The sequence below is a fragment of the Equus przewalskii genome, chromosome 3, assembly GCF_037783145.1.
Source record: "Equus przewalskii isolate Varuska chromosome 3, EquPr2, whole genome shotgun sequence".
In the NCBI taxonomy this organism is placed as follows: Eukaryota; Metazoa; Chordata; class Mammalia; order Perissodactyla; family Equidae; genus Equus; species Equus przewalskii.
Genome location: NC_091833.1, coordinates 116,295,367 through 116,318,073, shown reverse-complemented (window position 1 = coordinate 116,318,073; position 22,707 = coordinate 116,295,367). Strand labels below are relative to the sequence as shown.

At 47.5% G+C, this 22,707-nt stretch overlaps 2 long non-coding RNA genes across 3 annotated transcripts; both read right to left on the bottom strand.

Moving 5' to 3' along the window:
- Positions 1 to 3,001: 3,001 nt before the first annotated feature.
- On the bottom strand, positions 3,002 to 8,944 carry LOC139082407 (uncharacterized). Of its 2 annotated transcripts, XR_011538375.1 has the most exons (4): positions 8,708 to 8,944; positions 4,518 to 4,563; positions 3,862 to 3,922; positions 3,002 to 3,571 (listed from the first exon to the last, which is right to left on the bottom strand). It is a non-coding gene; the product is annotated as an uncharacterized lncRNA (long non-coding RNA). The 2 variants fall into 2 exon arrangements; XR_011538374.1 differs by lacking the exon at positions 3,002 to 3,571 and having other exon boundaries at positions 3,830 to 3,922.
- Positions 8,945 to 15,576: 6,632 nt separating this feature from the next.
- On the bottom strand, positions 15,577 to 21,887 carry LOC139082405 (uncharacterized). The gene is made up of 4 exons (XR_011538373.1): positions 21,653 to 21,887; positions 20,862 to 20,907; positions 20,203 to 20,263; positions 15,577 to 19,924 (listed from the first exon to the last, which is right to left on the bottom strand). It is a non-coding gene; the product is annotated as an uncharacterized lncRNA (long non-coding RNA).
- Between the last annotated feature and the right edge of the window lie 820 nt (positions 21,888 to 22,707).

Sequence of the window (22,707 nt, the reverse complement as noted above, 5' to 3'; positions counted from 1 at the left end):
GAGCGGCTCACGTCCCGTCCTCTGGGGGTCCATCCGAGAAGCCTCCTGCCTCTAGAGCGGCCCTCACATGGGCCGTGACCTTTGCCAGAGGGAGGAAGGTGGGAATGGAGGGGAGATGGATGCATGGAACAATGGGGTTGGTGCATTTCCGTCTAGCGGGCTGCACGTGGCGCCCGGGTTGCTGAGAGGATGTGCAAGGTTGACACGCACAGTCATAAATGAACCTAATGAATGCCTGTCACCTGTCTGCAAAGCCCTTCAGCGTCCTACACGGACACAGGTCACCCGTGTTGGAAGATGCACCGGGTGGGGGCAGCTCCGGGGGCCCCCACCCCCAGACCACGCGGAGGGGGCGGGGATGCGCCCGGCCTGAGCTCTCTCTGCTCCCAGGAGCACCGTGGGCTCTGAGGGCTCTGAGAGGAGCTAAGTGACTTGCCCACAGTCCCCGGGGCCGCTCCCGAGGTGGCAGCCACTGGCTCTGCATCCTGGTTTCCAACCCTCGACGGCTGTCTCTGAGGGACGGTAATGAAATAATGTTGCTGCGACACGGCTCTTGTCGCCTGAGAGTGTCTAAGTGCTTTATGAACAATTAATCAGGCCTTGCGCACTCCAGCGGCTGAGCCCGAGCCCAGAGGCCCCAGCAGCCCGGGGAGCGAGGCAGGTCCCGGGGGACGCAGCTCCAGGCCCAAGCGCGGGGGCCAGGGGTCAACGGACTCAAAGCCCTGGTGGCTTAGAACACTGGACAAAAGGAGCCAGAACCACAGGATAGCAGAGGTTTGCACCCAAGGGGCTCAGACCCCTACAAAGGAGGGGCTTGGCCCCCAGGGTCGGCCGGCATTTCTAACCCAGCTCCGCCTCATTCTGTCTCAGCCATGTGGGGACGGTGGCTTCTCCTTCCCGAGCCTCAGTTTCCCCATCTCCACGTAGGGAGATCCGAGCACCTCTTTCACTGGGGGAGGGATGAATAAAACGAATCCAGTGCAGCACCCCATAGGGGGAACACAGGACGGCATACAGCAGGTGCTCCACGAAGAGGGACTGCTACAGAATGGGAACCTTGCGGAATCTTCACGTCACAGACTCAGAACCTCAGACGGGTAAGCTCTCTCCCCTCAGGGCCCGGACCCTCTTGTGTGTCTCTGAGCTGGTGGAGGAAGCGGCTCGATTAGTTGTTGCTTTTCCCCACAAAGGGTTGAGTGGGATGCACGCAGTAGGGGTTTAATCCATGTTGGTAGAATCAGTGGTCTTGTACCTGAGAATCCCCAGATCTCAGATTCGTGGACTCTGGGCTCCGGGGAGCCAGCCTTGGAGGCTTTTCAGTCCACACCCTGGCCAGGCGGGGTGGTGACTACTCATGCACCCCTTGCATGCCTCCCCTGACCAGGAGCTCACTACCTGTCAGAGCTGTTATTATACTTATGCTGACTCCTTGGACCCTCACAGCCGCTGACTAAACACAGTTGTAGACATTTACGGACATTTATTGCGGGCCTGCTCTGTGCCAGACACGCCTGAGGGAGGAGCTTCTACCAGAAGCCCCTACACGTTCTGTCCATCTCTGCCACCTAGGGTCACCCGCTGCTGTCTGTGTCGTTTAAACCTTCCCAGCATGCCATGAGGTGGATGCACCATTATTACTGCACTTCCCAGACAAGGACACTGAGGAGCACGGAGGGAGGGGGCTGGCTAGGAGCCAGGAAGATGGAGGGGAGCCCGAACTCATCCCGAAGGCCCCGTGCGGCCCCCGCCTGCTCCGCCCGACGCGCCCCATGGGCGTTCTGGATTCAAAAGCAGGAAGGTTTCCTGTCGTGTCCGTGTCTCCCAGGTGGGGACAGGAGCCCACACGCCCGTCCCTGCCTGTGTCAGTGCCGCCCCGGGGCCCACGGCCCTCTGCCTCTGATCCTGGAACCCATCCCCGGGGCTCTGCCGCCTGCTGCCCGTCTCCTCTGTCAGACTTCGAGCTCCAGGGGCAGGGTCCCTGTGCCGTCTCTGTCCCCAGCATCCCGCACGGCTCAGACCCAGACTGGGCATCCAGTAGTTTCTGCCGAAATAGCAGAGGGCTCCGCTCTCACAAACGTCCCCTGATTTTCCTCACTCCACTTTGCAGATGGGGCCACTGAGGCCCAGAAGCTGACGGGGGAGCCCAGGGTGGGCCCCTCGAGTGGATGCTGTCCCCTCAACATGGCCCTCCCATCCTGGGAGACGATTCTGCACTCCTTCCTCAGTGTCCCCAGCTGCCCACTGAGAGTGTGACTTGCCCGCTCTATTGGCACCTGTCTGCCCCTCACACCCCTAGTCCTCAAGACACCAGACTCACGGACTCAGCTCAGAGGAGGAAATAGCTAGAAGTGTCACTTACCTTTAAGGGCCACCTCTGCATGCGGCCAGGCCTAAGCATTTTCCGCGTCTTGTCTCATAGCAACCAGGAAGTTTATTGTCTCTGCTTTGCAATTGAGGAAACGGAGGCACAGAGAGGCTAAGTAACATGCCTAGAGTCACACAGTTATGGTGGCCAATCTGGGCTTTCAACCCAGCACTCCAGTTACGAAGCCCATGCTCTGCATTCTGTCCCCTCCTCCCGGACCCCCTTCTGCTTGAAGGACCCCAGGAGGCCTGAGGATCCCCCTCAATTTTTGAACTTGGCCCTAATTTTGAGAAGAAATTTTCTGGTCAAATCCTAACGATGAAAGTGGGGAAAAAGGGTCACAAAATGGGAGAAACTGAAAACACTGTTCTCTTAGAAAAGGGAAATTTCTGGGAGCCTGATAACCTACCAAAAAGTCTAGGGAAAACGGAGTTGAAAATTTACCTTCCAGCATGTTCTGCCCTGTTCTACGCAGCCCACACTTTGGCCAAAGTGGCCTCATGTCTGCTGGACCTTTCAGGCCCACTCAGCGCCCTGCCTTAGGGCGGCCCGGCCAGACTGCGGCCTCCCAGCTCCATTTTAGAAGCCTTGAAAATGGTACTCCATTTTGTCATTGTCATCCACCACAGTCACGCACCATGTGAATCATTGGGATTCATTATCTGGGACAAATTTGGTAAGGCGTTAATATCTTGGGAAAGGGTGCGGTCAAGAGAGAAGATCGTATTCAGAGACAGAGTGGCCTCTGGTTGGAGAATAGGACCCATTGCCTGGGTGTCATGTGGTGGGAGAGGGGGAAGGGCAAGGGGTTGGGGTGGGGAATGGTCTGCTGGGAAGTTGGACTCCAAGGGAGGAAAAGGCTCTGGTGGCATAGAGTGACCCGGTGGTGAGGGTGAAAGAAAGTCAGCTAAGGGTGTCATTGGGTTAGGTGAGAGGACGGAGGGGGGCGGTGGGGAAGGGTCAGGTGGAGGGGATGGTGTTAGGTCTCCTGGAGGGACTTCTGAGAAGGCAGAGGACAGAGTGAATGATGACTCAGTCCCAGAAGCTGTGGAAGCCATAGAGGACACAGAGGCAGTATCATGTTCCAGGTCCTCCAGGAACAGCAGCCGATTGACCTCCACGGTTGTGCTATTACACTCCTCACAGGAGGGGTCTGGACATAGCAGTTGACGAAAGCAGATGGTATTGCGATGCTGGCCCCAGGAACTGAAGGAGACAGGAGATACATAGCTGTAGCCAGGACCAGAACAAATATATGGGGCCCTGGCAGGTCTGACAGAGGTAGGGGCACCCATTGCATACTGTCCTTTCACATCCCCCCACTTCCTGGAGCTCACAATCTATGTTGTTTCCTTCTCCCCAAGACTCTCACAATCTGGATTTCAAAATCTGAGGATTTTCCCTCCCTTATCAATCTCACGTTTCACTGAGGCCCTAGAAATTCTTAGACCCTGCTAAGAAGCGGGATACAGGAAAGAAGGATTGTGTTTAGTCACCTTTGCAGCAGAGAAAGCACCTTCCTTGCCTCCTCTGCTTCGCTCTGGCAAGCTCTCCAACCTGGGAAACCAGGAAAGTGATGAAGACAGAAGCAAAGAGATATTTTAGGAGGCAGAGTAGAATGTCCTTTATGGTACCCTTGGTAGATTGGACTTGGAGAGCTCCAAGGATTAGGATTCAAGATCGCACGGCTAATGATAATAATAAAGCTCACGTATGTATGTTGCCTTATCATTCACAAAGGGCTTTCATTCATATATGTATGTCATTCCATGTGAGGCTCAAAAACACCATGTGAGGAACATAGGTCACTGGTTACTTCAAGGAAGAATCTGATCGTCCAGGAAGTCAAAGTACTTTCACAAGGTCAGGAGACAGAAGTTCTGACTCTTGACATCTCATATGGCCACTTCTTGGGCCACGCCCATTGCCCAGGTCCATCACTGCTTCATGCCCAGAGCTGGGCAGAGCAGGAATCTGAGAAGTGTTTCAGGTTCTGACTGCTTTCCCAGGAGCCTCTCCTCTGAGGGCTCTGTTTTCTGAGAGGGACTGTATCTAGTGACTGACATCCTCAGAGACCATGGACCTGGGACCTCATGGAAAGGACAGGAAGGGTCACCCTTGGAGAGCTCAGGTGGGATAGGTAGAACCTTACCACTTGGTGTTCCACCTTTTCTTCTCCTCTTGGCTCTGCCCTGATGCTGAGAACAAAAAGAAAAGAATGAGGGGCTGGGACTCATTGGTCTCACTTCTCTGTTTAGGAAAGTCAGATATTTGTTATCCAAAAATAATATGACTCTCTATTTTAATTCCTATAATTTTGCGTTCCTTCCTTTTATTAATTTTTAAAGGTGATAAAATACTTTCAGTTTTTCCTTCTTTGAAATCCTCGAAGGAGGATTTTGGCTAGAGTCCACACTTGATATTCTCAGTCAGAAGTCCTCTGCTCAAGGAGGGCATAGACTCTGGGGCCCACAGTCACATCTGTGCTTCCTCAGATAGGCCCCTGTATCCTGGGACAGAGCTCTTGCTCCAGCATCTGCTCAGAGACTCAGCTCTGTTCTCCTGATCTGCCCAACACGAAGGAAGGCTTGGCAAGTGGCGCCTGACATGGCAAGATGACTCATGATCAAGTGCTGGGAACGGTGTTCTCCTACACAGATCTGAAACGCTAAATAACTGAATCAAGGACTACAGAATCACTGTTTGGGATTTTATTTGGGAACCTACCAGCACACCCAGATAGTCTGTGAGCTTTAAATGGAATCCTTAGTCCTCCCTGAAGCCCTAGTTCTGCCTGTTCTCTTCCCCTAAGAGAGCAATGGTCTGTCCTCTCCTCAGACTTCCCATTTTAGGTGTCTCTCTGGCCCAGCCAAACTCATTTAAAAATGTGAGAAAGGGAACAGGAAAATAAAGAATTATCCTTTGAGGAGTGACTTTTGGTTCCAGCTCCAACACTTAAAGAGCTTGGGAGTCTTTACTACGGTCTTTAGGAGAAGCAAAAGCTGAGCAAACTGAAAATCAATGGCTTTTCTTGAAGTCACCAGAGAATTGAGGTTGCAGGGCAAACTACTACCCAAAATCTTCAGAGAGGGTGAATGCAGAGAATCACAGTTAAGATCAGCTTACCTGGAGCAGAAGCCACTAGAGCCATAAACTGGTAGAAACACGTAAAAGACACTGACAAACTGCTGAGGATGCACGTGGGCTAGCATGAAAGTGAGAAACTCCTGGAGGACCATTTAAGGGGAGGCCCCACCTACTCGTGAGTTTTACTTCCAGGAACCCTACTAAGTTTCTCACAGTGAAGAACCATGAAGAAACTCTGATGTTTCTGGCACGGGAGGGTGGGGGAGAAAGGTTACCGTTTTGAAAGGATTTTGAAATATCCCCTGAGTGTGCTCCGTAGTAGAAGCCTGCTCAGCAGGGAAAAGACTACCAAGCCTTATCCCACGTGGGTGAAGGGCAACCCCAACTGCAGCCCCCTGTAGCCTCCTGTCTCATCTAAAGAGTCAAAGAAAAGAAAAAAAAAGCTTAGAAACACTTGTGAACGTCACAACCCAGGGACACAGGCCCACTAAAAGATTTAACTATATCCCCTCCCTTAACACCTTCCCACCACCGCGTCCCCAGGGCTGCAGTATAGTGATGGGATCATAGCTGAAAGAGTTGCAAGGCATAGGCTCTGTTTAAGGAGGAGATTTAGGGGAACCTAAAGACAGAAGAAACACAAAAACAAGGACACTAGAGGAAATTGAAGCCTCTGACATGCACAGCTACGGTAAATATTAAACACAGCCCAACACCTAGCCAGATGAGCATAAAACTTCACACTAAAGGTTTATTTATTTCAGTTCCTATTTCCTAATACAGCATGTCTGGCTTTCAACCAAAAATTACAAGGCATGCTAAAAGGCAAGAAAAAACAGTCTAAACAGACAAAGCAAGCATCAGATCCACATTCACATTGACACAGGTTTTGGAATTATCACACACAGAATCCAAAATAACCATGATTAGTATGTTAAGGGCTCTGATGGAAAAAATGATGGCGCACAGGACAAATATAGATGTCAACAGACAGAGGGAAATTCTTAGGAAAAATCAAAAGGGAATGTTAGAAACCAAAAACACTACAAGAAATGGAGAAGGCCTGTGATTGGCTCATCTGTAGATTGCATACGGCCAAGGAAGGAATATGTGAGTTTGAATATACGTCAATAGAAACTTTAAACTGAAATGCACAAAGAAAAAGAAAAAAAAATTTTAAAGCCCAGAATATCCAAGAACTGTGAGACAGTTTCAAAATATGTAGCATGTGTAATTGGCATACCAGAAGGAGAAAAGAGAAAGAACAGAGTAGAAAAATATTTGAAGTAATAATGGCCAAGGATTTTCCAAAATTAATGACAGGTTAACCATAGATTGTAGAAGCTCAGAAAAGACCCCAACAAGATAAATACTAAAAAAGTCTATACTTGGACATATCGTCTTCAAACTGTAGGAAACCAAAAGATAAATCTTGAAAGAATCCAGAGGAAAATAAACACCCTGTATCTAGAGGAACAAGGATGAGAATTGTGGGATTCTCATAATAAACCATGCAAGCAAGAAGAGAGTGGAGTGAAATATTTAAAGTGTTGAAAGAAGAAAAAACACCACCCACCTAGAATCTTATGTCTACTGAGATTATCATTCAAAAGTGAAGAAGAAATAAAACCTTTCTCAGACAAACAAAAACTGAGGGAATTCATCAGCAGCAGACCTGCTCTGCAATAAATATTTTTTAAAAGTTCCTCAGGGAGGAGGAAAATGATAACTTGGATCTTCATTAAAAAGAGGAAGAGAAGGAATAAATTAAGGTAAAATGAAACTTTTATTTTTCTTATTCTCAATTGAGCTAATAATAATAGTGACAATGTATTGGGTGATTATAGTATAAGGATAAGTGAAAGGAATGAAAACAATGTTACAGAGGACTTACATTAGTTATAAATGTATATTACAAACTCTACAGCAACCACTGAAATTTTTTTTAAAGAACAATTGATATAGTAAGAGATGAGAGAAAATGGAATCATATAAAATGCTTGTCTAAAACCAGAAAACGCAGAAAAAGAGAGAAAAAAGAATAGATATAATGAATAGTAAACAGTTATAGACATTGTAGATATGAGTCCTACCGTATTTTTTAAAAATCACTAAATATAAATGGTGTAAATTCACCAATTAAAAAACAGAGACTGGGCTGGCCCCGTGGCCGAGTGGTTAAGTTCGCGCGCTCCGCTGCAGGTGGCCCAGTGTTTCGTTGGTTCGAATCCTGGGCGCGGACATGGCACTGCTCATCAGACCACGCTGAGGCAGCGTCCCACATGCCACAACTAGAAGAACCCACAACGAAGAATACACAGCTATGTACCGGGGGGCTTTGGGGAGAAAAAAGGAAAAAATAAAAAAATCTTTAAAAAAACAAAAAAAAACAAAAAAAAAAACAGAGACTGTCAGTGGATAAAAAAACAAGACCCAATTAAATGTTGTATACAAAATGCCCACTTTAAAAATAAAGATACAGATAGATTACAAATAAAGACAGAGAAAAATGTACCATGCCAACACTAACCAAAAGAAAACAGGAGTAACTATATTAATTTCAGACAAAGCAGACTTCAGAACAAGGAAAACTATCAGGGATAAAGAGGGGTATTACATAACCATAAAGGGTCCATGCTCCAACAAGACACACAGTCCTCAACATGTATACATCTAACAACATAGTGTCAAAATATGAGGCAAAAACTGGTAGAACTGCAAAAAGAAATAGTTGAATCCATTGTTATGTTTGGAGATTTCACCCTCTCTCTCAGAAATGGACAGATTCAGCAGGCAGAAAATCAGTATAGATGCAGTTGACCTGAACAGCACCATCAGTCAACGTGATCTAATTGACATTTTGTAGAGTACTTCATCCGATAATACACATTCTTCTCAAACTCTCATGGAACATTCACCAAGATAGACCACGTTCTTGGCCACAAAACACACTTTAACAAAAATAAATAGAGATCGTACAAAGTATGTTTTCAGACCATAATGGAATTAAACTAGGAATCAATTACAGAAGGATAGCTGGAAATCCTAAAATGTTTGGAGATTAAACAACACGCTACTAAACACATTGGTCAAGGAAGAAGTCTCAAAGTATTTTAAACTAAATGAAAATTACAATAGAACTTATTAAAATTTATAAGGTATAGCAAAAGCAGTACTTAGGGGGAAATTGATAGCATTGAATGCATCTATTTGAAAAGAAAGATTTGATATTTCTGAGGGACCTGATTTCCTTACCTGATTGATGTCTCTCTCTTTCCGAAATATTGGGAAACATGGACTCCTCTTTAGGTAGCACAGTGACAGAAGAAGGAGCCCCACCCCACACAGGAAGGCAGGGATGGGAATACCTAGGAGCTCAAGCTGGAGCTCAGCCGTGGTGCATTAACATTCCTCAGACAGAGGGTGATCTGCATCACCAGAAGTGCACTGCCACCTCAGGCAGCTGGGCGTTAAGAGTGCACATTCTAGACTAGAGTTCCAGGCCCGCATCACAGAGCTTTAGCATAGACACCAGAGGTTCTTGAAGGTCGGGGAGGGGAAAACACAGAAGTGATGAACCCACAACCCTTCCCCCACCATCCAGGCCAGCAAATCAGTCCACCCCTCTGAGGCCCTTTAGATACTTCCAACTCCACATATTCACCATAGCATATATTTCACCTTGGTGAAATTTTCTATTTATTCTGTTACCCAGCTATTACCTAAGAGCCTTTTATTGCTTGGTGATCTCCTTTTGGACCCCCACGTCATCTTTGAAAGTCGGCCCTGTGCCCAGGGATTTACATCCCCAAGATCTACTCGGCCTTCAACTAAAACTTCCCCTCATACATAATGTGTTTTTACCTGTATGAAACCAGAAATACACTCAGCAGCAGCCCCACCTCCCGTTATCTCCTCAAAAGAATCCACTATCACCAAAAAGCATGAGAGCACAGAGTAGCCTGTATCAACCAACAGAAAGCCTGAGAAAGAGGGCCACAAGGGCGTGGCGCATCCGTGGACCCAGGGCAAACAACTTGAAAACGTTTGGTAGTTCTTCTTTTCCCCGAATCCCTCTTAGGCTAGTCAGCCTCTAAAGGTTCTCAAATCTGGCCCCCTCCACCCATACGGTGTCTCACCCTGCTGCTCCCTCTTTTTCTCTGCCAAATCCCCTCCTCCCAGCAAAATTTTAAACTTTTCCATTATTTTACAGAGCAGTTGTGCTGGACCATGACCTGCAGGGTCAAACTCCTCTTGATTTAGGGACTAGGCTTCTCTTCAGCATAACTTCTAGTGAGCGCAGTTGTAATCATATTTGACAGTACCTTTAGATTTTTTTTGAATCACACCTATGGTTACTTCTTCCATGAAAGGTTTTATGATTTTTTTCCCCATCTACTTTCTATCTTTTCCCCAAAATTCCCATTGACGTCTCTGTACCTTTTTAAACAATAATGTCATTTTTGTTGATGGTGTATATATATTTATTTCATCTCCCCCCACGCTAGCTAGTCATTTAATAGGTATAACTTTTACAGCTTCATTGTTTAGTGCTAAACTGCTGGAATGAAGCCCTGTGTCGTGTCCTCCCTTTGCGTGCCCGCATTCCCTCGCTGAGTCTGATGAATCTATCTTGGCCGCAGACACCCAATCCTTTCCCTCCCATGTGAGAGGGTTTACCAGTAATGACAGCTCCTTTCTTTCCCTGTCTTCTCCCTCACCCACAGCTTCACCATCGTCTCTACCCAAAAGGAAGGTACACTTCAAGCCCACCCCTCACATGTACCCTCCCTCGACTGCAGGAGGTCTCTGTTCACACAAATCCCTCTATGTATCTTTGCTTCTCTGGCATTGTTTTTTTTATAGCAAGTCTGGTCCTGACTGCCCCTAAGGCCCCCAGGACTCATGATTGTAAAATCATCCTTTAAAGTCTGAGCAAGATCAGCTCCACCAACAATAGTTTCAGGTGGGGCGGGCCCCATGGTCGAGTGGTTAAGTTTGCACACTCCGCTTTGGTGGCCCAGCGTTTCGCCGGTTTGGATCCTGGGCGCAGACATGGCACATTCATGGACATTCATGTGTGTGTGTGTGTGTGTGTGTGTGCTGATATAGAGAGAAAGGGGAGGGAGGGAGCGGAGACAGAGACAAAGTGGAGAGATATCGAAAATGGGTCAAAATACTAATGGGTACACCTGGATAAAGGGTATATGGTTGTTTACCATCCATGCAACTTTTCCACAAGTTTATCTTTAAATAAATACATTTTAAAAATGGTCCGTTGGCTGTTGTCCCAAATTTTGCCTAACCTTTGAGATTTCTGGCTTTGATTCCTGCAGCTGCCATCGCTAGCGTACCCAGACCCCAGAAGTGTGCAATGGTGACTTTAAAACAGTTGTCGCAGGTTCTGTCCCAGGCAAGGAACCCTGGATCCTCTTTGCGCATTTAAAGTGTGCTAACATTTCAACAGGGTTTCACAAAATACTGGAAAAGAGCATCCCCCCCAAATTTTTTTTTAAAGAATTATACATAATATAAAACAAGAACCAAAGGAAAGAACAAAATATTCAACATGTGTACAGCATGAAACCCTTAATTTCTTCCTTATCTGGTGCCACTGGGTCGTCCGTCTTCTGGGGTTTTGTGGTGTGAGTTGGTTTGCCGGCACTTCCTCTGCTCTGCTAGTCAGCTGCCACTCCTGCACCGGATTTCCGTCTTCAAAAAATGTGTTGACATCTTTTGTCATATCTTCTCCCCTTCTTGTCATCCTCAAGGGCCTTATTCTTTTTAAATCCTTTACTTGTTTTGGCAGCTTTATTGAAATATAGTTCACATACTATACAACTTACCCATTTAAAGTGTATAATTCCATGATTTTTAGTATATTCACAGATGGGTAACCATCACCACAGTCAATTTTAAAGCATTTTCATGACTTCAAAAAGAAACTTCATAACCTTTAGCTGTCATGCCCCTGTGCTCTCATCCCCCCAGCCCTAAGCGACCACTAGTCTACTTCCTCTCGCTCTAGATTGCCCTGTTCTGGACATTTCGTATGAATGGAATCATATGAGGTTATTTGTGACTGGCCTCTTTCACTTCTGCGTAATGTTGTCAGGGTTTGTGCATATTGTAGCATGTATCAGTACTTTTTATTGCCAAAAAATATTACATTGTGTGGCTATACCGTAATTTATTTACCCATTCGTCAGTTGATGGATGTTTAGGTTGTTTCTGTCTTTTGACCGTTATGAATAATACTGCTATGGACATTTGTGTACAAGTTCTTGTGTGGACATATGCTTTCATTTCTCTTGAGTGTCTAGCTAGAAGTGGAGTTTCTAGGTAATATGGTAATTCTGTGTTTAACTTTTGAGCAACTGCCAGACGGTTTTCCAAAACAGCTGCCCCATTTTTCATACCCACCAGCAGCATAGAAGGGTTTCAGTTTCTCGGCCTTCTAACACTTGCTATTATCTCACTTTCTGATTCTAGCCATCCTGTGTGTGAAGTGCTATCTCACAGTGGTTTTGATTTGCATTTCCCTGGTGACTAATGATGTGGAGCATCTTTTCATGTAATATTTTACTTTTGGGGAAGGAGAGGAGATAAAAAGTGTTTGATCTCCTGTGTTTAACTCATCATACAGTAGCTCGTTTTAAATGTATTACAGGAAAAAAACTTTCTTCTAAATCTTTGAAAACACTTGCATGGTGATGTGAAGTCCTTATCACATGTGCAGTTTTCTCCTTCTGTGCTCTCTACGTGCTGCAGTCACTGTGTGACTGAGGGACTGCAACACCGTGCACTGCATTTGCTTGGGAAGATTCCTTTCTGTGTGGGGTGGAGGGAGGAGTTAACTCAGTGACTTCTCAGGCTTGACTACAGGGCTGAGCAGAACTGATGGCCAGAGCATCTGAAGCTCAGTGCGTTTCCTCCCCATGGCTCTGTCCATCTGTTTTGGGTCAGTGAGCTCCACAGGTAGTAAATGTCAAAGAAACATGAGAGCTGTGACATGGGCACAAAGCATACACCTGAGAGACGGATGGCAGGATGTTCCCATGGGCTTTTGCCCCTTAACCGTAGTGTAGGAGACGGGCCGTATCACACGTGCCAGATGAGAACTGTGAAAGTGGGGTGAGGGGCACACGGGAAGTTCCACGGCTCTCGTGCATGTTCAAACATTTCTGTAATAGAAAGCTTAAAATAATGAAAGAAGCTGGGTGCCTCCTAAATAGAGGGAGGGGACGAGAGGATACCTGGCAAGGGGGCTCAGTCCGTCAAGACGAGGGTTCATCTCTCTCAATAAGGACATTTCAGGAAGTGTAATCATTGAGGTTAGGAAGGAAACCTCTTTTCATAGAACAGGAAAGAAGGAAAGGAGGAACGGGAAAAGGTTTCTGTGGAGCTTTATTGACGGAAAGTTCCTGTCTCCTGACTTCTCGTTCCTCTGTGATCAGCGGTCCAGCACATCTACTGAGCAAATGGAGACAGCCTAAATTTGAGGAAAGTGGAGGAGATTTGAAATAAATGTGAGTGTCCCTGGAGAGAGAATGGAGTAAGGAAACAGCGACCTAAGCTCCATTTGTCTTGTTCTCATGTTAGTAAGCATGGGATAATTCTTTGTGGAATGAGTGAGTGATTTCCAGCTAGTGCTGGGGCCGAATTTACTGTGGCATCGGTAGACTCCATTGTGAGATTTAATCCAATAGTGATCAATTAGTTACAGGAAGGCCTTTCTGGGAAAGGCAGAGAGATGGGATTTTGCCAGACAGGAAGGATTAAAAGGGATTGGATGGGGCCCGTTAGTAGCGGAGCTTTTTAAATGTTGGTTACCTGACAGACCATCAAGTCTACCCCAGAGAGGGAGGAAATGTAAACAAGAGCTTGACGGACAGACAAGGAGTAAGTGGAAAAATGAATGGCCTGGAGTTGAAAAGTTAACAAGGGGCATATGAATCAGAAGAATGAGAGACGAGGCCAAAGGGTGGAATGTCCGACTGTAATAATCTGGATGGCTGAAGTCTTCCTGGTGATAAGCTCTGGAGTGTGCAGTAACTACACTGGAATGGAAGGAAAGGACCCTAAGATGAGAGGATGTAGAAACTGAGAGTCTGGTCTTTGGCTGGTCTATCCACATCGATGGTAGAGCCCTCCATGGCCTCCTCACCTCTTCAAGTCTCCTGCCCTGGGCCCCATCCCCCTCCCAGGGCCTCCACAGAATCTGCGTTCTTTCTTTGACCTCAAGTTTCAGACATTGTGGGGTCAATGGCATAACTCTGGACAAGAAGATACAAGTGTGGAGTGAGAGAGGCTGTAGTGGACACCGGTTTTGTTTTTGGTTTTTGTTTTAACACCTAGCATTCACAAGCCTTTCTGGGAAAACTACCTCCAGTGCCCTGTGGGATACTCACCCCATTTGTGTAGAGTGTGTGTGTGTGTGTGTGTGTGCGCGCGCGCGTGTTCGGTTTTGTTACAATAGTTACCATTATACTTGAATCTTTTCTAATGTCCTCAAATTCCTTTCCCTTACTTGGAGTCTTATTTCGTTTGTCACCTATGTCTTGACCCCCTCTTATTACTTACAGAACAATCATTTTATTCTATTTTTCCCTTTTTCTCCTCCCTTCCATTTTTAAAATCATGTTGTTTTTAGAAAACAAAATTGGTATTTTATTTTTCCACCCTTGTAACCATCTTTATTTTACTTAGACATCTACAACTTAATGTATTTCACGCTCACCATCATAATGCTTTTTGAATTTTGCCCCAGTTGACACTCAGCCAATTTTTGAGTCCCAGTCTGTCTAAGTGGAGTTGCCTTTCCTCCAAACCCCTATTGTAAGGGTGGGTATGTGTGCAGTCCATGGTGAGACCCCCATATATCTGTAACCTGGTGCATAGTCTGGGACTCACCTCTGGTTCATGAGCTGCAGATGTTCTGGGGGAGACCAACCATGGCTCCACCAAGGCCGTGAATATCAGAGGCGGCACTTCCATCCTGATAGGTGAACTGTACACATTAAGGGCAAGATCTTGTATATTCCTATTAAGCATAGATGGACGGAAGGCAGCAAGATCACCTTCCCCAAAGAGGGGGATGCCATGCCTGATGACCTCCCTGCAGATAGTGTTTAGTATTCAAAGAACAGCCCAGTGCCTTTTTGGAATAAGGCATCAGTGTGCTGTGCAGTGCCTGGATCAGCCTCAAGGTGGTGATGCCTGGATCAGATTGAGGAGGGGGCGGGGGGAACAGGACAGGGTCACCATATGGATGATGATGTGGCATAAAGCTTTGTTCTACCAGCAAGGTCCTTCTTTCCCCTCTTCATTTTTTCTTTCCTCCTGGCTTACTCCAAGTCATCTTTTCCTTACTCTCAGCTTTATTTTATCCTGGGAGGTAGGTGGCTACTTGGTCAACATTGTTACTACTGGCAGCTGAGTGATGCTTTTGCTCTGCAACAAAATATCATTTGGCAGTCTGAAGAAATACCTACAGAGGGGAACCACTTCCCCCAGGTGCGTTTCCAGTAGGGAAACCTCAGTGTAAAGTTTAAAGTATTCTTCCCTAACACATTAATATGACTCACATGACAGATTCTTAAGGAGTGTCTGTGCTGTTGCTAGCCCCTCCCCCACCAGCCCAGGATCCACTGCAGCAATACCCTCCCCCACCCCCCAAATCCCATTTAGGGTTCACCCCCGTGGGGTCCTCTGGTCACTGACCTCTAAATCATGATGAAGCCACTGTTTTTTCTTCATTGTTGTTTTATGAATTGCATACCTATTCTTGACCCTCTTCGGATAGAGAACACCTGTCTTCCCTACTCTCTGAAGGATGTAAAACATTCAGTGAGCGGAAGGTGTGGGCTGCTCTACACTTTCGTTAAGGCTAAGCGAAGAGGCAGGAGGCAGAGCCCACCTCCTCAAACTTCATCAGGGAGGAAATGGGCTTTTGGGGGCACGTGATATCTCTTTGTCAACAAGAGCTCCAGAGCACTGGTGACCTTTCAGAAGCCAGAGGAAGCAATCAGTAAGAGCTGAACTCACTCCTCCTTTTCCCTAAGCACAAGCCCTGAGTTACCTGAAACCCATGCCCCCAACACAGGACACAGAAAAGACATCACTATTATTAGAGAATCATTTATTGGGGAGAATTAGTATTCTTCTCAAGAAGGAATTATTTTGCGGTGGGAAATGTTCCGCTCTCGAAACGCTGGAAAAGCGTTTTCTGTTGACATAGAGACGGATCCCTAAACATAGTGCCTTTAGCGGTGGTGAGAACAGCTGGAGGCCCCTGGGCCGGCTTGACGCCTGCAGGTGGGGCTTGGATGGGGCACATGCTCCCTGCGGGGCACAGATAAGGGACACTTCTGATCCAATAGCTGATCTTTAAACACCACGACTTTCTGAGGGTGTCTGTTCTGGTCTCTGATCCATCTAGAACATGTAGGATAATTCTGGCCAGCAAAGACAACTTCTTGGTGGCAGGACTTGGTATTTGGCACTTTACAGGAGGGAGCCCTGTAGTTGGAAGGATGCCCCTGGACGGGCTCTGCCTGGGCCTGCTCTTCTGCCTTCTGCTCAGTTTTCACAAACTTCCTCAGGGAAGGAAGGGGCTCTTGAGGGCAGGTGACCTCTGTTGCACACCGCTGCCCCAGTTTCTCCACTGGGAACTTCCCAGGGACCGTCCTGGTCTTCTGAGCCGTGGTGGTCCCAGTAATGGCAGCTCTCCCTTTAACCAGGCCTCTGCTCTGTGCAGATGATATGGGGCGGCCCTTTTCCTGGGGATGTTCTTGCTTTTTGCCTTTTGTCCCAGGACGAAGCCATTGAAAAATGTGGTTCATCTTTTTTCTGAACAGACTTTCAGGAGGAGGCTGTGCCTTCTGTGATGAGGTCTGGGAAGACTTGCTCCCAAGCGTCTCCTCTGATGCTGTGATCTGAGTAGGGAAACTCTTTCTTGTAGGTTGGGATGTCCCCAACCCTGCATCCCCTCCACCAAGCTCTTCTTTGTTGGTGCCCGGAGGGCTCACTCTTATTGTAGCTGGTGGGACTTTCTTATCCTCGTACCTCTTTCGGTCTTTCTTAGGGACCCAAGGCTCCTGCCGCTGCTGCCTGCTGATCCCACTGTCCTCCAGATGGACATGCAGCACCTGGGAAGCTCCCATGTCCCCACTGGAGACACCGTGGGCATGCGTCAGTGAGGCCTTGTAAGTCAAGCTCTCTGAGGCAGGGGACCTGTCAGTGTGTTGGCCTTGGACCTGGCTCTGATTCCTCTTCTCTAGTTTCGACTTTAATTCCCTAAACAGATGTTCCTTAAGATCCGATGACTTCGGGTCTTGGGGAACTTGTCTTTTTGGTGCAGGGCTTTCAATGGTCCCAGTAATTTCTATTTTACTGTGATTCTCACGTATCCTTTGGGAGCTTCCTGGCTTGCTGGTTGTCAACACATTACCAGTTTTTGACTGCAGAGCGTTGAGCTCCTTGGCCCTGAATATGTCCCTGGCCGTGCTGTGCACGGAAAAGGGTTCCGACTTCATCTTTTTGTCCTGTCGCCCTTCTCTTCTATCACTGGAACTCACTCTCTCATCCTTTGTCTCATGTTTGGCACCAGCTTGCCTTGCAGGCAGCTCTGGGGGGCATCTGTTGCCTAGCTGAGTAAATTTCTGACTCGCTTTGCCTGTGATGCCACATGTGACAGGCAGATGAGTCTGCCTGGCACCCTTACTCCTCTGAACAACCTCTGCAATCTCTTGGTTGATACCAGAGGGTGATTGTCTCGGCACCCCTTGTCCTTGCCTGCCCATAGGTGAAGTAGCAGGGCAGAGACGATCCAGGACCAGGGCTGAATTTGTTGTTTCCACTTTTTCTTGAAGAACAGATTTAGAGCTTCCTCTATGGGGCTCGAAGCCCTCGGATGTGGAGTCCAGTTCCAAAGTTGGGTTATTTGAGGGGGGACAGTAGAAACAGGGCAAGGACTGGGATGCAGCATCTTCCAATTTAAATGCCTGTATGGATTCAAGGACCCTGCAGGGAAGGCCCCACTCCATTCTCATACGAAAGCTTTTAATATGGCTTTCCATCATCTGTTGTGCACTGGAATCAATGAAGCAAAGCTCCTGGAAGGTATTCAGGGAGGATTCCCCACCCACTGAAGGTGGCAAACTCCTCTGTGTTATTCGGGTGCGGGATTTGTCAGAAAGCAGCAATGTCTGCTTGCTAGCATGCCATGAACTGCGCACCGTCCCAGGGAGCCGAGCCTCACTGATTTCCTCAAACTTCTTGCTCAAATGTGCTTTCAGGACATTTTCAAGTTGTTTCTGATCTAGACTTTCCTCCAAGGCCCTTGAATTTTTCCCTGACAGACTTGCCACGTGACTATTTAGGTCTTTCTCAGAGTCATATGCCGGATCCTTATCTGAAGAGCTCTCTGGGTCACTCAGCAGATGAGCTTTTGGGCCGTTCTCTGGGCTATGCCCCCGATCCTTCCCCATCTCCTTCTCTACCTGAAGCAGTTCTGAACCCCTCTCATGGAAGCTTTTGGATTGGCTCAATCCAACATTTAGATCTTTGCTCACCGAGATCCGTGAGAGTCCACGATTGCTCTCTGACTTAGCTATCTCTGAGAAATCTCTTGGAGGCACCATCAGTGACAGACACTCACAGATCCTGCGGGGCAGGCCCCACCGGTGTTGGATGAGCCTCTTTCGAAGGTGATGTTCCAGTTTCTTCCTCAGCTTATCACTGAGAGGAAACTCTACGGGAAGGGTGGAGATGGAGGCATGGGCCTGGGAGGCCTGATGGTAAGGAAAGTTGGGAGCTGAAGAACAAAATTCTTCCTGAGATCTTTGGACTACAGAGGGGGAACCCCACAAACTTTCCTGTTGCTTCTGCAACACTTTCCATTCCAGTTGTTGAATTTCAGATGAGGTGAGAGACTCTGATTCATCCTGGGGTCTATGGTAACACACTCCACAGATCCTTATCTGGGGTAGAGGACCAGATGGTAGGATTGGGAGTGGGGATTTAAGGTGGGCCTGGGACTTGACCTGAGTGAGAGGTAGGGGCTGGGATTGGGGCAGGGTTTGAGGCAAGGGCTGGGGCTGGATCTCAGGCAAGGATGGACGTTGGCGATGGAGAGGTACTGGGGATTCTTGGCCCATGGAGGCATTTGAGATGGTATTGAAAAGGAAGATTGTGGTGCAGTCACTTGAGTCACGGATAGCAGAGGGCAAGGACTCGCTGTGCAGAGATGGGAGACCCCAGAAGAGCTCCAGACATTTTTCCTGTAAATGATCCTCCAAGATTTTAGGATATGGGGGCTGCTCATGCATGTGCAGCTCCTTTGGTTTGCCTGCACTGCTCCAGAAAGGAAGGGAGAATGCTGAGTCACACTCATCAGCATTTGACTCTGACATTTTCCCCGAAGGATTTAGTTGGTAGCCTGGCCTAAGTTTTTTTGGAAAAGAACCCTTCTCCTTTTCCTCCCACATCAGGAAATCACTCCTTTTTTGGACTTGTCTCTCCAGGAGTGCCAGGACATGCGGGCTGAGAAATGAGAGGTTACCAGGCTCTATAAGGTTAGCTGTAGGGTGTCTCTCCAGAGAGGACTCTGAAGAATGGAGGGCAAGAAACTCTCGATTAAAATCACGTGGTGCCAAGGTGGAAGGTGCTAAGAACAAGTCTTTGGCACAAGCTTGCCAGCAGGATAATTCTGAAATTGACAGGCTTGAATGGTCAGTGCCTCTGACTGTTTGGACGTAAGTGGATAACCCACCAGGGCTATCTGGAGATGAGTTCTCTGGAACAGACTTCAATAAGATGGAAACCGATTTAGATTGAGTCACAGTTAAAGGGTGGTCTGTCGGTGGTGAGACAGACAGGCTTGGTGGTGCGTGATGACAAGCCAGTGAGTCACTGGGATTCATTATCTGGGACAAATTTGGTAAGGGGTTAATATCTTGGGAAAGGGTGCGGTCAAGAGAGAAGATCGTATTCAGAGACAGAGTGGCCTCTGGTTGGAGAATAGGACCCATTGCCTGGGTGTCATGTGGTGGGAGAGGGGGAAGGGCAAGGGGTTGGGGTGGGGAATGGTCTGCTGAGAAGTTGGACTCCAAGGGAGGAAAAGGCTCTGGTGGCATAGAGTGACCCGGTGGTGAGGGTGAAAGAAAGTCAGCTAAGGGTGTCATTGGGTTAGGTGAGCGGACGGAGGGGGGCGGTGGGGAAGGGCCAGGTGGAGGGGATGGTGTTAGGTCTCCTGGAGGGACTTCTGAGAAGGCAGAGGACAGAGTGAATGATGACTCAGTCCCAGAAGCTGTGGAAGCCAGAGAGGACACAGAGGCGGTATCATCTTCCAGGTCCTCCAGGAACAGCAGCCGATTGATCTCAGCAGTTATGCTATTACACACCTCACAGGAGGGGTCTGGGCATAATAGTTGACGAATGCGGGTGGTATCGCGAGGCCGGCCTAGGGGCCTGCGGGAGACAGGAAGTAGAAAACTGTAGCCAGGACCAGAACAAGGAAAGGAGGACCTGCTGGCCTGTCAGGGGAGGGGCCACCTGAAGCCTGCTGCCCCTTCACAATGCCCCACATCTATGACTTCACCATACACTCAGCAGCCCTCACCCCAAGGCCTTCATTCACATACCCGTTCCTATGGCAAACCCCTCCCATGAATACTGCAGGCTGTACTGAATCCCTGGAATTGCAGAGAACATGTCAAAGAGGGATCAGGAAAGAAAAGACTAGTCACCTTTTCAGAATAGAAATTAGCCTCCTTTTCTCCTCTGTTTCCCTCTGGTAATTTCTCCAACCTGGGAAACCAGAAGAGTGAATTACATGTAATAAAGGTAGAAGCATAGGTGTTACACAGGAGTCCCTTTATGGGAGACCCTTGGGATATTAACGGGATATTAACTCTGAAAGCCCCAAGAATCAGTAGATGTGGTCAAACGGTCAATGATAATATTAATAAGGTTCACATGTGTTTGTTGCTTCATTTATAAAGTACTGTCACATACATTATCCCATGGGATGTTCAAAACCACCATGTGAGGAACATAGGTCAATGGTTACCTCAAAGAGGAGTCTGATCATCCAGGAAGTCAACGTAGTTTCACAAGGTCAGGAGACAGAAGTTCTGACTCTTGACGTCTCCCACGGCCACCCACTGGGCAACATCCATTGTCCAGGCCCGTCACTGCTTCATGCCCTGAGCTGGTCAGAGCAGGAATCTGAGAAATGTCTCGGGTTCTGACTACCTTCCCATGAGCCTTTCCTCTGAGGCCTCTATTTTCTGAGAGGGACTCTATCTAGCGACTGACATCCTCAGAGACCATGGACCTGGGACCTCATGGAGAGGACAGGAAGGGTCACCCTTGGAGAGCTCAGGTGGGATGGGTGGAACCTTACCACTTGATGTTCCACCTCTTCTTCTCCTCTTGGCTCTGCCCTGACGCTGAGAACAAAAAGAAAAGAATGAGGAGCGAGGACTTAGTTGGCTTGCTCCTCTCTCTAGGAAACTCAGATATTCATCCAAGATTACTGTCACTCTCCATTTTTATTACTAGCACTTTGTGTTCTTTCCCTTTCTCAATTTCTAAGGGTGATAAGATACTTTCAATTTTTCCTTCTTTGAAAACCTCGAAGGAGGATTTTTGGCTAGAGTCCACACTTGATCTTCTCAGTCAGAAGTCCTCTGCTCAAGGCGGGCATAGACTCTGGGGCCCACAGTCACATCTGTGCTTCCTCAGATGGGACCCTGTATCCTGGAACAGAGCTCACACTCCAGTGTCTGCTCAGAGGCTCAGCCCTGCTCTCCTGATCTGCCCAATACAAAGGACGTTTGGTCAAATGACGCCCGACATGGGAATGTGACTCGTGATCCAGTGCTGGGAACAGTGTTCTCCTACACAGATCCCAGACTCTCTAAATAACCTAATGCAGGGCCGTGAAATCAGTGATGGGATTTTATCCAGGAATCCTCCACCACACCCAGATGGTCTGTGAGTTTTAAATGGGAAACAGTCCCAGCTGAACCCCTAGTCCTGCCTGGCCTATTCCCCTAGAAGGATGATGTTCTATCCTCTATTCAGACTTGCCATCTTAGGAGTCTCTCTGGACCAACTCATTTAAAAATGTGGGACTAGAAATGGAAACAACAATAAAAAATCCCTGTTGGTGGCTTGCCCAGGGATCCTTACCTTTTGGTAGATTTTGGTTTTCCAGAAGGTTGGTAAAGATGGAATCCCCACCAGGAAGCACAGGAACAGAAGAAGCAACCACAACCCACACACGATGGTGAGGTTGTGGTCACTATCTAAGAATGTTGAGCAGATGCTCAAAAACAACTCAATATGGCTATTCAGAAATGAGAGAACATTCCATTGACTGAACTCCATTTTCTGAATCGCAAGGCTGCCTGAGGCAACTGAGCTCTGAGAGTGTCCGCACTTGCCTATAATCCCAGGCCTGCATCACAGAGCACTGAAGAGTCACAAAGGGTTTCAGAGGGTGGGGGAGGGGACATGAAGAGGGTGTGCCCATGGCCCCTTCCCCCCACCAGCCCAGCTGATCTCTCCATCCATCCTGGGCCCTCCAGGTCCCTCTGCCCTACCCTGCCATCCTATTTTCCAACTCTGTCCGTTCATCATATCATACAATTACATTAATGGAATTTTCTGCCTGTTCCACCTGTACTCCAGATATTACCTGGGCCCCCTTTACTGTTTGGAGAGCTTGACTTTGGTTTCACCAATTCCACTGCCTCAAAAGTCTGAAATGCTCCCTGGAATTTTTGCTTGTACCCAGACATTTACACTCAGAATCATATATGTCCTCAAATCCATCTTTCCTTTAGAATGTTTTTGCCTTACATGAACCCTGATATAGAACTTAAAGTTCTTCTTTACTCATTTGGTTTTGTGAATGTTGAATAACAAATTTTAGTTTTTTGCTTCAGTCAGCTTTTACCATCTTCAGCCAGTGGGGCTGACTCAAATAATTGAAATGAATAATTCATTATTCAACATTCACAAGACTAAAATCAGTACAGGCATACCTCACTTAATGAAAGGGATATGTTTAGAGAAATGCATCATTAGGCACTTTCACTGTTGTGTGAACATCACACAGTGTACTTACACAAACCTAGGTGGTAGAGCCTACTACACACCTAGGCTATGTGGTGCTACCCGTATGGGACCACTGTCATACATGTGGTCCATTAGTGACCGAAACATCATTCACCAACCTGGCC